The sequence below is a fragment of the Alligator mississippiensis genome, chromosome 3 (genome assembly GCF_030867095.1).
Source record: "Alligator mississippiensis isolate rAllMis1 chromosome 3, rAllMis1, whole genome shotgun sequence".
Taxonomy (NCBI): Eukaryota; Metazoa; Chordata; order Crocodylia; family Alligatoridae; genus Alligator; species Alligator mississippiensis.
Window position 1 is genome coordinate 296,878,589 of NC_081826.1, and position 14,049 is coordinate 296,892,637.

Here is a 14,049-nt window from a genome sequence, read left to right on the forward strand (position 1 = left end):
TGGCTAAGTGTCATTTTATTTGCATTATGTGACACTATGAATTTTGCCAACTGCAGTATAATTCTCTTAAAGTGTTGGCCTCATCATTTTTTTATTATTTCATTATAAAGCAAATTCATAATCTTCACTCCTTTCCCTTCTGAATCCTAACTTGGTACTTAGAAATGGAGAGAGAAAACAGTGATAAAGGAGGCACCCGAGCCTCCGATTCTTCTGTGCTAACTGAGCACATTGAGGGGAGGGGAGAGGGGGAAGAAGAAAGAAAAACCTCTCAAAACTTTCCAGTCTAGGATATAGGGAATGATGCAATCTCCAGCTAAATCCTTTCATCACCCTGCAGTAGCTGTTTCTGCAGGGAAGGGGAGTGGCTAGCATGCTTTTGTGCTCATTAATCTGGGCTGCGAAGCAGCCAACAACCAGCAAGACTGTTGTAAATTAAAAAAGGCTGTGGTCTGGTTTACCGTGTGCTAGGGGGAGAGCTGGTCATCAAAAGCAGCTTAGGGTTTAGCAGCCAGTGATTTTAAGGTGCCTTGATCCATATTTCCTCCAGCTGGGCCCTCCCTTCTGCACTGTATGTCAAGGGAAATGCAGTACGGAAACCGGCCCGTTGTTTAGAGACGAAAGGTTGCAGATGGCTGTACATGTAGTGAGCAGGAACAGCAGAGAGCTCCTTTCTCCATGCAGATACAAAGCAGGTTAGTGACATCCCTAAAGTGATCGCGTCTACTGAAGAGTCCAACTGCCCCTCTTCTTCAGGGCCCTTGCCATTATTTCTGAAGGTTTCTGGTGTCCTACTGAAACGGTAATCCATTGGGCTGCTTACAAACTGCTCTTTCTTGCAGAACCTCAGCAGTGGCTTTGCATGGGTGGAGGTTGAGTGGATCAATGAAATGGAGATTTTTTTTGTCATCGTCAGATGGCAAAAAACCCAAAAGGTGGAGCAGGGTGGTGGGGCTCTGGTGGCACGGATGAGATGGAGTTAATAAGAGACATGAAACATCCGTGATTCTAAACACAGTTGCCTACCCCCGGAGTTGCTCAGGCTCGCACACACGCGCACCGATCATATAGATACTCATATCTGCCGCTTACACATGTGACAGTGATAAACAGGTTTCTGCTAGAAACAATTTAGATGGTAATAAATCACTTGGGTGGGGGTTGATGTGGGGAGGTGAATGGACATGATGCAAGGAAATAATTGTGCATAATCAATGCAAGCATGCTCCAAAGGAACGTGACGAAGGCTTACTTAAAACCACTTTGTGAAAGCCTAAGGGTGAGGGCACTGCCAACGCGATACTGGTCTGTCAGATAAGAGAACAATATCTTGCTTGTGTCACAACGAAGGGAAGGAAGGGGAAAGCTTTGTCTGGCTGCGGAAGAGAAAGGAAAGGACTCAAAATGCTGTTCCCTGGGAGCAATAGTGTTGGCGTAACGTTGCAGCCACGATGATCCAAGAAATATAATGAGAGGCAAGGATCTTTTGGAGGCGGTAACTTTTACTGGACCAACTGCATAGTTGGGAGAGATCTTGGACAAGCTTTCAGGCACAGGGTATGTGTCCTCAGGTCTGAAGCAGACACATTATTCACAAGAGCCCTACTCTCCCATGGGGCTGATGAATGAATGTCAGAATTATTTTAAGGTTACTTAGAGCTTAGGAGCCTGAAGAATGAGGAAATGTCCAACTCATATACAGCCAGTTGAGGCTTTTGTGACCACATGCATTTTCTTCCTAAAATGCAGGTTCACCGCAGCAAACATTTTCCTTGGAAATGTCTTGCTTGACACTAAGATTCCCTTGAAAAGGGATTTGCTAACTGTGGATAAAATATCTGGTTAAACATGAGAGTCAGCAAACTCATGAAAGGCTGGTGGTTAGGGCTTTAACTTATAGAATAATAGAAAGTCAGGGTTGGACAGGACCTCAAGAGGCCACAACGAGTCCTACTCCCTGCTCAGAGCAGTTCCAGCCCCAACTAGATGATCCCAGCCAGGGTTTTGTCTACCCGGATCTTCAAAACCTCCAAGGATGGAGATTTCAACACCTCTCTGGATAACCTGTTCCAGTGCTTCCCCATCCCCCTAGTGAGAGAGATTTTTCCTCATATCCAACCTAAACCTCCCTTGCTGCAACTTGAGAGCACTGCTCCTTGTTTTCCTATATCGACTTGGGCTATAGGACAGTGATGCTCCAGACTTTGCCCAATTCAGGTGAAAGGACCTGAGTCACCTCTTGGCGAAAATGGCCAATTGTGGCCTTGGGCTACCATGATCCGCTGGCTGGGAAATTGGCTCTGTGGTCAGACCCAGAAGGTAGTAATTGATGGCAATCAATTATCATGGTGCCCTATAACCAGTGGGGTTCCTCAAGGCTCTGTCCTTGGACCTGTATTGTTCAACATCTTCATTAATGATGTGGACATTGGAGTCAGAAGCGGACTGGCCAAGTTCACCAAAGACACCAAACTTTGGGGCAAAGCATCCACACCAGAAGACAGGATGGTGATCCAGGCTGACCTGGACAGGCTCAGCAAATGGGCAGACAAGAGCCTGATGGTGTTTAACACTGAAAAATGTAAGGTTCTCCACCTTGGGAGGAAAAACCTGCAGCATCCTTATAGGCTCGGCAGTGCTACACTGGCTAGCACTACGAAAGAAAGAGACTTGGGGGTCATCATTGACCACAAGATGAACATGAGCCTGCAGTGCAATACTGCGGCTAGTAAAGTGACCAAAACGCTGGCTTGCATCCATAGTTTCTTCTCAAGCAAGTCCCGGGACATCATTCTCCCTTTGTACTTGGCCTTGGTGAGGCCGCAGCTGGAGTACTGCATCCTGTTTTGGGCTCCACAATTCAAAAAGGATGTGGAGAAGCTTGAGAGAGTCCAGAGAAGAGCCACGTGCATGATCAGAAGTCAGGAAAACAAACCTTACAATGACAGGCTGCGTGCCATGGGGCTCTTTAGCCTGGAAAAGCACAGGATTGGGGTGATCTGATGACCACCTACAAGTTTATCAGGGGTGACCATCAGTATCTGAGGGAACGTTTGTTCACTAGAGCGCCCCAAGGGATGACGAGGTTGAACTGTTACAAAATACTGCAAGACCGTTTCAGGCTGGACATAAGGAAGAATTTATTTACTGTCCAAGCCCCCAAGGTATGGAACAGCCTGCCGCCGGAGGTAGTTCAAGCACCTACATTGAACACCTTCAAGAGTAAATTAGATGTTTATCTTGTTGGGATCCTATGACCCCAGCTGACCTCCTGCCCTTCAGGTGTGGGGCTGGACTCGATGATCTTCCGAGATCCCTTCCAGGCCTAATGGTTATGAAATCTATGAAATCTTCTGCAAGCAGCAGGGTTTCTCTTGGGACTGGTTGTGACCTCTCTTGCTGGAGCTGCCCCATTTTGCAAAAGTCATTTGATTAAATAAGTTAGCATGTAGTGGGTGAAAAAGAGATTATATCTGTAGTCTGGTGGTTAGGATGCTCACCTGAGTTCCAGGTCTTTGGTAGGCAATGCAGGGACCTGAAGATCAGTCTTCCATAGCCCATGATAAACACCCTAAGTCCTGGCTGCCTGTGAGACCTCCTTTTGTTCTGGTTTTGCCCTTCACAAGATGGAAATAGTTGGTTTCATCTTAAGCAGCATAGGGACATTTTGGAAATCTCACCAATTATTCTGAGACAGGAAACTTATCTTTTGCCCTGCTCTAGTTCCAAAGACACACAGTTTTTCACCTTCCCTAGCCAGCAAGCCCAACAAAAAAAGTATTAAAAGCACAATCCCGATGCAAAGTACTTTATAGATTTTTTTAAAATGCAAGCTATGAAATAAAGTGAGCAAATTGTCCTACTACTGTAAAATTAAAGGAAAGGGGTTGAAAGGTACAAATTGGAAAAAAATAGTTGCTCCAGAGAATCAATATGTCCAGAGAAGTCTATTATAATAACATCATGTCCCAGAGAGGACATCAGGGATAAGTATGCTATTGTTAAATTAGGTGGTGCCATCTTTGCAAGGAAAACAGAAATGTAATGTTTGCTAATTGAACTATAAAAATAATAATTACCTTTGATGTAGGAGAAAGAAAAGTCACTCAGCAATGAGCTCTGATTGTATAAATTGAAGCTGTTATCATCATAGCCCAAGCTAGATTAGAAGTGAGCCACTCAAATTACATTCAGATGATACCAAACAGACACACAGCTTTGAATCTTTTGAGTACATTTGAGATAGTCTCTCTCCCTATCACTGGAGCTATATCTCCTTGTGAAAACTGTGCATCCCTTTCACCAGTTCACCTTCTACCCTATGACTATACTGCAGTACTTGCTGCATCCAAAAAGGCATGGCTTTTATTTGCACTCATACCCACCCATAGATATAATTGAAATGTTTGCAAGCAAAACACACTGCGGAATGCTTGGAAAAAATAAATGTTTCATCCAGGAAACACACATCCTTGTGCTCTTCCTGGCTGGAATGCTTCAAAATGTCACAGCCTCCTCTAGAGCCAGACCTGGGATGGGATGGGATGGGATGGGAGGTAGAGGGGGGTCATGGAGAACCCAGAAAAAATTTCAAAAATCCCCCAAAATTTTCCCCTTCCCCTTGAAGGGAAGAGGTAGTGGGGCTTGGGGCTAGAAGACATATATGTGGTGTTAGCAGGGGCATCAGGGATCAAGCAGGAGTCTGGCAGAGGCAAACAAGGTTGTGCTAGCTGTGACTCACAGAGAGGAAAGGACCAGGAAGAATTTCACACATGTAAAATTGTCCAGGTCTGCAGCACAGAAAGTGTAGAAGATATGTCTGAAGATCTGGATACCTATGGATGTGTTTGGTTTTTTTTTCTGACCAACCCAGAAGAACAAACAAGGAGGCCTACTAAGAGATCTCCTGCTCTGGAGCCGGGACACGAGATGTGCTTTGAAGATGGGCTAGGTTCCTGGAGTCGGTGGGCAAGACTCCAGTGTTGAGAGTGTGACTGGGCATTAACAACAGTGATTTCCAGAATGCCTCATGGATTACACAGGACTTCAAGAAACTTGGGAGGATGCTGAGCAATGCCCAAGTCATCTTCTTGGAGAGCCATCATTTCCTGTGAGTGAAGGAAGATAGAGGTAAGGAAATGTGCTGCAAAGACGATGGGGGATGGCATAGTGGTTTTGTTGAACGTTGGTTCACAGTCTAGGGAACAGGAAGGAGTGAACAGTTTGGGATAGCCTCCATGGACAGGTCTTGTCCATAGCTACCACTTCATGAACAAGAAGTAGAGTAGCCACGTTCATGCAACGCTCTGCTGAGCTTACCCCCACTCAGGAGCAGACAACCCGATCTTCTTGTGGACAGTCTGTTTAAACTAGTAATAGATGTGGGTGGGGAATGGTTTTTCAAAATGAAATATTCCAGAAATGCCAAAACTTTATACTCCGACATTTTCTGAAACAGCATTTTTCATTTAAAAATTGACCTACATTGGAGGGAAACAAACAAAAAGATTAGCAATGGCTTAAAAACCCTGAAAATGAAACCAGATTTTTAATGCTTGGGTCAGAAAGAACAGAGACAATAAATATTGAACAATATATTTTTAATTTGGACCTGAGCTGCATGTCCTTACCTCCCCTCTCCCCACAGTATTTTACTTTAGCTATTGAACTAAAAGCAATCCAATATTTTCCCAGCAATGCTGCTGGGGGTAGGACCTGGAAGATGTGATGCACTATGCTCACAGAAGTCCACTTAACTCAGCATTGCTGCCTGGCATGTTAAATAATGGCCACTAACATCAGCCACCTCCAAAGGACTGGCTGTTTCCTTGTGTCAAGTTGGTTGTCCTTTCTCTCGTACCTGTTCATACTGTCACAAAATCTCTCCCTGAGTGACTGTTCCTCAGCACAAACGGCGATGCTTTCTGAGAAGAGATGAGGCAAACATTACCCAATCAGTTCATTTTTTTTTTCCACCTCAGCTTGCAAAGCCAGAGAGGCAGAGAAAGGAAGTGAAAAGGAGATTCTTGTAACAATCTGAATGGATGAGATAGTTTAAGAAGTGGGGAAGAGGGAAGAAGGGGTTATGGGAGGTAAATAGATTAAATATGACAAGAAAGAAGGGGGGGATCTTATTAAATAAAATGTTAAGTGGCAGAGATATAGTCCCTTGAAGGCTTTTTTTATCTGCTAGGAAACTGAATAATGTTGAATGCTCCTTTGCTTCAAAGACTTCACCCTAACCAGACTGGATGCTGAGGTCGGCCCATGCCAATGTCATTTTTCAGCTTGTTCTGCGTTTTGACGTGTGAGAGCCTTGAGTGCTCCCTTTCACTGTAAAAACGGACGGCTTGCACTCTTAGCAGCATTCGTCCTAAACCCCATAGCTCACATGAGAAAGAAAGGAGAGGCGTTTGTTTAAACCACCGGATGGGGATGTGAGAGGCCTGAATTCAGTCCCTGCCCCTGTCACCGTCCCCCGAGGCAGCTCACCTAGGGCCTGCTAATGTGTTTTGGACTTGAAAATGCAGATTGGCAGCTCTGTAATTGGGTCCAGGATTTTGGAACGGTTTAAAAAAGTTGCCATTGGTGCTGCAGCCTAACCGTGGGGAGTGGGGTGAGGGTGAGGTGTGGCTGGAGCCCCCAGACTGGCAGGTGCACCCAGAGCATGGGCAGATGCAGAAATGGGGGGACCACCCGCCACCACTGCTGTACATGCAGCCACTGTACAAAGCTGGTACCTCCAAGCCAGGAGACCTAGGGAGCAGGGAGGAAGGGGGGACCTCCTGCTGTCGCTGTCCCCAGCAGAACCTGGCATCCCCTGAAACTGCTCCCTGCTTCCCCCAGCAAGATTAGGGTAGGAGCGGCCCTGCAGCTTCCCCCATGCCTGGGTCAGCAGAGGACAGCAGTGGTTGGCAGGAAGGTCCTCTCCTTCCTTTGCCTGCTGTTGGGCCTCCAAATACAGGGAGAAGCTATGCAGGATGCCAGGTTTGGTCAGGGACAGCAGTAGTGGAGGTCAGTCCACCTTCCTGTGTTTGCTCTGTGCCCCCGTTATTCCCCCCCTACACACATACAAACACCCCTACCCCCAAAAGCTGTCCTCTGCCAAACTGGGTGGGGAAGAGCTTATTGCATTACAAAATAAAAACAGGGGGGTGCAACAGCATTGTTGCATCCTCTTGGACCCAACCCCGGGAAACGCCTGGGAGTTACCATAACACCTACATGCACTGGGCCCCAAACTCCCTCTGAGATCCTCTTTAAGCTGGGAGGATAATGAGCAATCACTGATGACTGCAGCTGGTGCAAAACCCACGCTTTTTTTTTTTTTTTCCCATGAAAAGAAATATTACCCTTCTTGTATCAAAACTGCACTCTGCAAGAAATGTTCCAGCCAACTCCAATGGAGAGTGAGAGACAACAAATAGCAGATACTTAGGGTTGCACACAAGAACACTGCAAATGTGAATACTGATATTTGGTCCAAACTAGCTATTACCTAAACAATTGTGCGAACAAGAGGGAACAAACATGGAAAAAATAAAACAGTAATTAGAGACTCAGACTAATGTTCCCAAACGCTTTGTGCTATTCTCCCAGCTGTAGGATCTGATCCCAAACTCGTCAAAGTTAATAGGAGTCTTTCCCTTGACTTCAATGTGGTTTGGATGAGGCCCCCAAGAAAGAAGAATGCTGTCAAGTTGTTACTGCTCAGTAGGCAGAAAACAAGGATGGTGGCTCGCAGCAGGCACATAAAGGATAGTTTGTATAAGAATGACCAGGTTCCTGTTCCTCCTCTTGATTTGTTGTTCTGGGGCCTGGCAATGTTTTATGGTGATGTATCAATATACCATGACACTGAGTCAAAATGATGCAACAGAACAGTGCAATGTCAGGGTGATTATCTTGTGGTTCCACTCAGTGATGAAGTGGCACTCCAGTTCGCCAAGGCTGAGTACTGCTGCTATAGATATTAGCTTTCTAGCACAAGAGCCACTATTCAGCTTCACTTGCAAGGCTGTTTTCTTACTCAGGGAATAATATTGGCTTTACCTGCAAAGACAGCTGGTCGTTCCATATGCCAAAACCCTGCAGCATGCAGCTATCACCTGAGAACCGCCAACTAGAAACAAAAATGGGACTGGGTAGCATGTTTTCATCACCGTTGTCTTTGAGCAAACAATATAAAATGGGGAAAGTGCACTGGATTTGTAATGCTCTTAGTTTTAAGCAGCAAAGGGAAATAAGGGAGTTAGGCACTCAGTTCATACTGACTTCCAGTGAGATTTGGATGCTTTACCTCAGCTGCTGTAAAAATCCTGGCCTTGACTGGTCAGAAAAGAAAATATGTATGATGTGAATGCCAGCTCCTTTTTTTTTAACTATCAGGGTCTCTTCATAAAATCATATTTTTTTTCTCCCTCTGCCTCGATCTGCCCCCTCCTTTCTTTCCCCACAGACTTACCTACTGGCTGGGGGTGGTGGTGGCTCATGGTAGATCTTGGGCTGCTTTTAAATGCCAGAGGTGATTTCCTACTTTAAAAGGTTGAAGACCACTGCTTCTAAGCTCTGTAGGTTGAACTGATAACCAACTGACCTGACGTTCAGTTTTTAATTGGGAAAGGCACAGACCCCAGCCAGGAGGCAGGGGAAACTAGAGCAAGTAGGCAAGAGAAACTTCAGCACCTGCCACAGGAGGGAACGAGAAGAAGTCCTTCAGACCAGGTGCCTGTCCATGCCTTGGGTCCCCCAGCCCAGGGTAGCCCCAGGGAGGTGAGGGGAATTCTTCCCTTCCCCAATGCTGACCCCTTGCCTTAGCTGCTATGAGTCTTAGGGATAACCCAGGGAGCAGAGGGACATTCCTCTGCTCCCCTGAATTAGTTTTGCCTCAGACTCGCTGCAGCTACAGCAAAACTGGCTGCAAAAGAGCAGGAGGATTTCCCTTCACTCCATGAAGCTCCCTGAGACTTGCCAGGGCTGAGGAAAGCAGGAGTGAAGGTTCAGGAGGGGAAGTGTATAAAGGGTGTGCATCAGGATCTGGGGGAACGCTGTTCACGAGAGCACCCCAAGGGACGACAAGGTCCAATGGTCATAAACTTCTCCAAGACTGTCTTAAGCTGGACATAAGGAAACATTTCTTTACTGTCTGAGCCTCCCAAGGCCTGGAATAGACTTCCTCTAGAGATAGTGAAAGCACCTACTCTGGAGACTTTTCAGAAATGTTTGGATGCTTATCTTGCTGGGATCCTTTGACCCCAGCTGACTTCCTGCCCCTGGGACAGGGGGCGGGACTCAATGATCTTCTGAGGTCCCTTCCAGCCCTAATGTCTATGAAATCTATTAAATTTATGAAAGAATTCCCCAGGCTGGGGGACCCTGAGCTAGACTGGGAGGAAACCTCCCACAAGGTGGACGTCCCCAGTGCCCCCATGTTGGGCTGCGTGGGCAGGCACTTGGCCCAAAGGACTGCAGTTCTCTCCACCCTGTAACAGTTGCTGAAGCAATCAGCAGCTGGGGAGGGGAAAAGGAGAGAGACCTGCCAGAGTCTAAAAAGCCCCCAACACAGGGGCTTTCCCTCCCCACATGTGCTGTGTAGACCCTGGCTAGGGGGTCTGGGGGTCTGTTCTCCTGCTCCCCATCCCTATGAGCTGATTAATGCAGGCAAGAAGGAGGCTAAGGAGCAGAGGACAAGGCACTCCCTGCTCCACTGGATCAGACAGCATAGCTCAGGGCTGCAAAGCATCTTGGGATGCTGGGGGACTCTGAGTGAACTTGAATAAGGAAGGATCTGGGACAGAAGTGTCATAAAATGGTTTGACCTAAATCACTGTAGTCTGATACTCCATCCAACCAGGTTTATCTTAAACCAGTTTTGATCATTTTGAAAGCAGTCTATGTGCACTGAACTTCTGTTCTGTTACAGGTTTAAAGCAGTTTCTGATCACTTAAACTGGTTTATGTGTAACTTCTGCCCCTAGTCAATGAGTCTACCAAAAGTGGGGGGAGGGGAGGAACGGGGTGGGGATCAGAGCCCTCACTGTTTTCATTTCAACAGAAATAAAATAACTCATGTAACAAGTCTTTTTTTGAATATACTTATGTCTTTTATTGTTATGACAGAATCCCTTTGTGTATCTTTTATGCTGCAATTAATTCTAATCATCCTTTGCTTATAGTGAAATATTGTCACTGAGAAAGATTATGGCAAATTTCTCTCCCTGAAAAAAAAAAATAAAAATCTCCAGCTATTAATTTTCTTATACCAATGTTGTTATTTTTTCTAGAAGGAATGAAAGTTATGCAGATTTAAAGAGAGATGTCAGGAGTGTCACTAGCCCAATGGTGGAAAGTAGAAACATCTCACTAAATCTAGAGTTTGTCTAGGCAGGGACACTCGTCTAAGTTAACGGAAAGTGAAAATGCATAAATTTAAGCAAGTTTGTTAAAGAGTGCAGTTGCTTTTTAATGGGTCTTCTGTTCACCTGCAGTTTAGATAGCTTCCATACCCGCCGGTATCTTAGCTTTGTTGATGTAGCATTATTTTAGCAAAAGTATCGCCTTCTAAACGTGTTCCCACATCTCCCTGCCAATTCAATTCAACACAAATTGCAGCAATTGTTAAAACCATTAACAAGTCTGACGATCATTGCAGTTCCAGGTACTGTATTTTTATTTTGGTTCTTCTGTTTATGTCTTCTCATCTGTAGCCTTTTGATTTCCAGACATACTGGGGCAGGGGATGGAGGTGTTTTGTTTGGTTTTTAAGCAACAAAGTAAAAGAATAGCTGTGTAACAGTTGGTCAGGACTTTTGTTTTATACACCCTAGCTACCAAGAATATTCTACAGGCTTATATAAGACACAGAGACTATCCCCAAGACATCTCCAGAAAAGATGTTGCAGACTGATTTAAAAGACAATAGCCAAATAAGAAGCATCTATTGCTCACTGCTGTCATAGATGGCATACAATATTACATTAATCTTGCTGCTAGACCAGTATAGCAATTTCTGCATACCTAAAAAAAAACTGAAAAATTATTGAAAACTGATTTAATTTCCTCTTTTCCCTACTTCTAGGGAGCAGAGATTCAACTATTTTGGAAACTTTACATGTAAGCAGAGCTTCCCATCAAAATCCAAACTGCCACTATCTTCATCTCCTTTAAACCTCCTGTACCATAATGCCTACAAGGTCACTGCTATCTTGTGGTGGTCCGTTCAGTGGCCACCAACGACAACCGAGACCTACTTGAATTTAATATTATCATGTCTTCCAGAGCCAAACTTATATTGAGCTTTTTTATTAACTGTTAGGAATGATCAAAATCCTAAATTAAAAGTGATCTACAAAGTAACTCTCTTTGTGTTCCTTGTTTTATATTTTCATTGTTATATGGTAGAATCGATACAGGCAAGTAAATAACTAGAATAATTTACCTGTCAAATTTTGCCTGCTTTGATCCTTCTTGTTTGTCGATGGGGCATACAATTCCAGGAATCACTAACATTTTATGACTATCTGAGGTTTTTTCTGTACTTTTTATGCTGTGTGAAGAGCTCACTGATTATTGAGACTCTTCTGAACAACATTGTCTTTCCTCTTCTGTTTCTGGCCATTGTGCAGTGTGTTAGAAACAGAAACTGGCCTTATGCCTCTTTTCTGTGTTGCTGATGGAAAAGGAGTTGAATAAGGGTTGAGGGAAAAAGGAGAGAAGAGAAAGAGGGAGAGCACCCCAAAAGAAAAAAAAATAAGTGTTTTTTTCAAAGTAGTGTAAGAATAATATTGTAGCCGTGATAGTCCAAAATTGTGTGAGACACAAAGATTTCTTAGGGTGATCTCTTTTACTGGACCAGTTGTGTACATGGGATAAAGTACATTTTCCTGTTGTGTGGAAGTTGTTGACTGGAAATAGGGTCAATAGGTTCCTGTGACATCCTCTCCAGCAACTCTTTGCACAGAGGACGTGTCATACATATCAGGGCAGGGATAGAGTATAGATTGACTGGACGCCAGCCAATTTCAGTTGGTAAATGGCATTTTGAGGACTTCTAGCTACTGGTAATATTTAAAGCTGCTGACTTCAGAACTGTTCAATGAACGAGGACTTCTGCATGGTCCCTACACGCAGACATCCAATGGATAGTGAGCAACTAAGCACATAATATTTGTCAGTGTGTGTTCTAATAAAGGTTTATCTTCTTGGACACCAAAAAATATCTAGATCTGGAAGGGAAATATTTTTCTTAGCCCATGAGAAAATTCAAAAAATGTCCTATGCTGAACCAAGGCAAAACGTCAAAATCTTGAAAAAATGTTGCTAACTAATAAGTTAAATTAAAAAAAAAAAACAACCCTAAGAGCTCAATCAAAACATAGCATTTAAATGATTTTGAAACACTTCAAAACACTTTTAAAACATTTAACTCGTACCTTTTCAAAATCTACAACTTTTTATTATAAATTTCCTAAAATTTCAACTTCAAAATTCCTTTTGAAACCAGAAATGGAAATTTATAGTGAGGACCTGCAGAAATGAACTGTTTTGACAATTTCAATGTCAATGTCTCTCTCTCTCTTTCTCTTTCTTCCTCAACCTTCCTTTTCTGTTTTTCCATTGAAAAAAAAAAAAGGAGTGAAAAGAGTTGATAAATAAGGAGAGAAGAGAGTTAGGGGAAAAGAGTGATTTGATTAGAAAGCACCTTTTTTTTTAGGAAACATTATAGATAACTATAGCTCCAGACCCGGATCTGGACATAACCCACTAAATATCCATCACTGCAATCACTGCAAAATTAGGAGTCACTCCATCAAAGCCAAAGAAACGACACCGGGGTGAATACGAGGCTGCATTTTGACATTTTTGGCTTCCAGGCATGACCAAAATGGTGCATGTATCCCCAAGCTCTGGCATTATGTTGAACCCTCCTTTAGGAAGCCATAAGGTTTCAGAGTTAGGCTGGGTGGATGCTGGTTAAAGTCATCGTTGTAGGCTCTCTGCATACTCAGGGAGGCATTATTGATATTTGACTCATGGTGTCAAGCTCGCTTTGCAACAAAGATAATTGTTTTCCTCTTAAGATGCTGACTGCACTCCATGACCCCAGGCCCCGAGGCACAGGCCTATATTCCCTAGGTCTTCATCGAGCCATGAACGCAGCACAAGTGAAAGGAGCCCAAGAGCTCCGACAACAGCTTTGTGAGGTGCGTGACTCCCCCGGCCCACAGCTGTGGTTGCCTGAATAGTCATGCAGCTCATCCTGCCTTGAACCGTGACAGCCCCAGCCAGGCCCGCACGCTACCCTGCGTTTCCTTTTGTCTGTTTTAATTAATAATTATCAACATGTCCAGATTGCCCCCCTCCCTTTTCTCGCCACTCCGGCTGCCACCACCAACCCCCTCATACAGATGGGAGGGGGAGGAAGGGGAGGGGGGGGGAAATGCCAGCTTGAAAAGAACAGAGACAATTGCAGTTGACATAATGATACCACATAATCCTAGCAATTAAGTCACAGAACAGCACAGCGAGTTCATTCTGCACGCTCGTAATATTGCCTCTTCCCTCAACTAAGCGTTGGAAACATGAGATTACAAAAGGCGTTTTGCTCCTTAAGGAGAAGCCATTCTTGGAGACCTCAGCTGTCCTGGCTGTCATGTAGGAGTGTGCAAGATAGACGCAGTCATCCATTCAGTCCATTGGCTGACAACAGATGACTTCGCACAGGAGTGGCACTTGGATTTACCCCGAGGGGGGGAGGGAGTGAGGCTGAGGATGCACACAGCTGTGCCATCTGTTCGGATAATACCACATTACTCTCTAAACTCTGTAATGAAGGCTCTTGAGTAATCGTTCATCAGAATGACTTCAGAGCATTAAAAATGCATTTCAATACATAGCTTGTTTAAATATTTAACCCTCTTTGGCTTTGAAAGATTGATTCAGATCTTCAGTGTTTATATGTGTAGGAAACATTGATTTTCATATGTATGCTTGCATTAGTTCATGGAGACTCGGGCATGCATGCAGACAGGGAGGGCTGAGAAATGGTGA

The 14,049-nt window shown here is 44.4% G+C and overlaps 1 long non-coding RNA gene across 1 annotated transcript; it reads left to right on the top strand.

Annotated features, from left to right (window-relative positions):
* The first annotated feature begins 460 nt into the window (after positions 1-460).
* Positions 461-11,333, top strand: LOC132249166 (uncharacterized). Its single transcript, XR_009460574.1, has 3 exons — positions 461-695; positions 4,874-5,130; positions 11,078-11,333. It is a non-coding gene; the product is annotated as an uncharacterized LOC132249166 (long non-coding RNA).
* The last annotated feature ends 2,716 nt before the right edge of the window (positions 11,334-14,049 follow it).